This window comes from Limulus polyphemus, unplaced genomic scaffold (genome assembly GCF_000517525.1).
Source record: "Limulus polyphemus unplaced genomic scaffold, Limulus_polyphemus-2.1.2 Scaffold4361, whole genome shotgun sequence".
NCBI classification, from domain to species: domain Eukaryota; kingdom Metazoa; phylum Arthropoda; class Merostomata; order Xiphosura; family Limulidae; genus Limulus; species Limulus polyphemus.
Genome location: NW_013669971.1, coordinates 9,842 through 12,853, shown reverse-complemented (window position 1 = coordinate 12,853; position 3,012 = coordinate 9,842).

Sequence of the window (3,012 nt, the reverse complement as noted above, 5' to 3'; positions counted from 1 at the left end):
TTTCAGTACTCTATGTATACACTATTATGCTTTCTATAACATTAATAATTGAACATTTTATTTATTTATTTTAGCACTCTATATATACACTATTATGCTTTCATAACATTAATAACTGAACATTTTATTTATTTATTTTAGTACTCTATGTATACACTATTATGCTTTCATAACATTAATAATTGAACATTTTATTTATTTATTTTAGTACTCTATATGTATACACTATTATGCTTTCATAACATTAATAATTGAACATTTTATTAATTTATTTTAGTACTCTATGTATACACTATTATGCTTTCATAACATTAATAACTGAACATTTTATTTATTTACTTTAGCGCACTATGTATACACTATTATGCTTTCATAACATTAATAACTGAACATTTTATCTATTTATTTTAGCACTCTATATATACACTATTATGCTTTCATAACACTAATAACTGAACATTTTATTTATTTATTTTAGTGCTCTATGTATACACTATCTCATGCTGAATTAAGTGAAGTCCTTTCAAGAGTATTTTATAAATATGTTTAATTAAGGGCTTAATAATAAATATAACGACCAAATTATTATATTAGATAATGTTAAAATGTTGTTACAATTTTGCGTTTATAGTAATTTTGTAATTCCTGTGTTAAATGTTATAAACTAATTAAAGATATTTTAAGAGCGCTAGTTACATGCAAGTGTGGCAAATCTATACATGGTCTTCTATCAATCCGCCCCCCCCCCCAGTGGCACAACGGTATGTCTGCGGACTTACAACGCTAGAAACCGGGTTTCGATACTCGTGGTGAGCAGAGAACAGATAGCCCATTGCGTAGCTTTGTGCTTAATTACAAACAAATAAAAAATCTATAAATCCAATTAGAAAAATTGTCTTAATTAACAAAATTATAGAAAGAATTTAGCTGTACAAATGGTTGACTTCCAATTCTACTGCTGTCAGGCATTGTTAATATTGATTCATTTAAACCAGAATATACAAAACTTATATACTGAAGCGACTTTTGATAAAACCCACATCTCGATTAAGATATTAATTTAACAAACCACAAATTTGCATGGAACATCTATGAGAAAAGCAAATATTTTGGATTTGCAGTTCTTAGATTATCGTTTATTCAATCAAATATGTCAAGTTCTGTTACAAACACTTCGCTCACGCATGGTGTCTTCCCCAATTCTGAAGGTCGTCGACCAGTTGGTCACTATTTCTCGCTGCCTGCACCAACTTTCCTAATTCAAACTTCTTATCTACAATCCATTTTCTAATCCCATTGAGTCAAGTGAGTCTTGACTCTCACTCTTCCTTTGGTTTCGCCTATCAAAATCTCTGCACATCTTCCTTCAGATCTACTTATATGCTTAAAGTAGCATATCTTCTGTTTCCTACACATATCCAGCGGTTGTCTTTATGATGCAAAAGAAAGAGAAGATTCTTAACACGGTTCTTTACATTAATCAGAGTTTCCACAAATAAAGAACAAACCTATAATCTATTGCAAAGAATTATCTGATAGATTACTTTACAATCATTGTTTTAACAAACAATACATCAGAATTGTTATTCATATATTTTATGTAAAAACGCATCCCCTAAGTTACCCGTAGATGAAGTAAAATTATTATAAAATAATTTAATAATTCTGACAATTTAACGGAGCATACCTTTGTATGGTGAGTTAGAAGTATCGTTCTTACTGTTGCTGCAATAGCAGTTGAGAACTAGAAAAGAAATATGTAACTTCTCTTACATACATTAAACGTATAACTTTCGCCATTTCTACTCTTTCCAGATCGTTAATGCAGGTAGCTAGTCTAGACCCCAATTAGGATATTTTACTTTGCAATTTCTTTTCATTCTTTGTCTCTACTGTTGTCCCTTATTTTCTGTTTACTGTTGTTTTCTGTAAGAGTGGACTGATCTTTTATTGTTTTTAAACTTTACTTCTTATTTCTTTGTCTTGAATCTTACATGACACTGTTCAAATTATTGATTTACAAGTTAGACAAAAGGATGGTCATGCAGTAAAAGTTTTGTCTTAGATACCTTAATTCGAGTTTTGTAGTTTGGGATATTTAAATTTGTAATATTAAATTTTGTATGTTTAAACATGAAAATCCACAAACCTTTTTTTCCTGTTCATTTATACATTATCACGGTAGGAAAAGGCACACCAGAAAAATAATTCCCTAATATTTATTTTTAATCTTCACACGCGGAAAAGGTGCATGATAAAGAAAACGATTACGCTTAACCTCAGTAGCTACCATACAGTAAACATCATTACAACATATATTGTGTTAATGAACGATTTTTCAGCTCGATAAGCACAATTACAAACATATTTTTCTTAGCGTTCACTATATTTTATAGCCCAGCTTACAAAGTCAAGCATACATAAAGAATAACTGTCCCATAGGCATTGAAATATATAGGTCTTTTAACATGTCCTTTATTATATGGTAAGGTGACATATGGCTATCTTAAATCATCTGTTCAATTGTCATGCTAGCCATTAGCAATGTAATGGTCTTGTTCCCATCTGCCTTGTGCAGGCGTGACGTAAACTGTGCAGTCATAAAGAGTCTACTTTGAATTTTACAACCTGTGACAGAGTACCCGATCGAACTCAATGCTTCTCAGTTGGATAGTAATGATTATTTAATATATAAAAGATTTAACCATCCATACAGAGGTCGGAGAACGAAAATTTAACGTCGAGAATTTCCAACCTTTCTTTAACATTCACTGTGTTTATATAGAAATGCCATTTCATTACAAGATTAAAGGTAAATTTCAGAAGCAGGGTGGTGTCTTCAAATCAACAATAATGGTGACCAAATCAACTGTTTTCCGACCGAGTGAGGTTGAATGCTGTAAGGAACCCCCATCGTGACCTGATCCGACACGGGTCGTTTATCCTAGCACGTGCAAACCATGTGTCAAATCACGTTACAACTTTAAAAGCATGAAATGTTGCTTTGGTAAT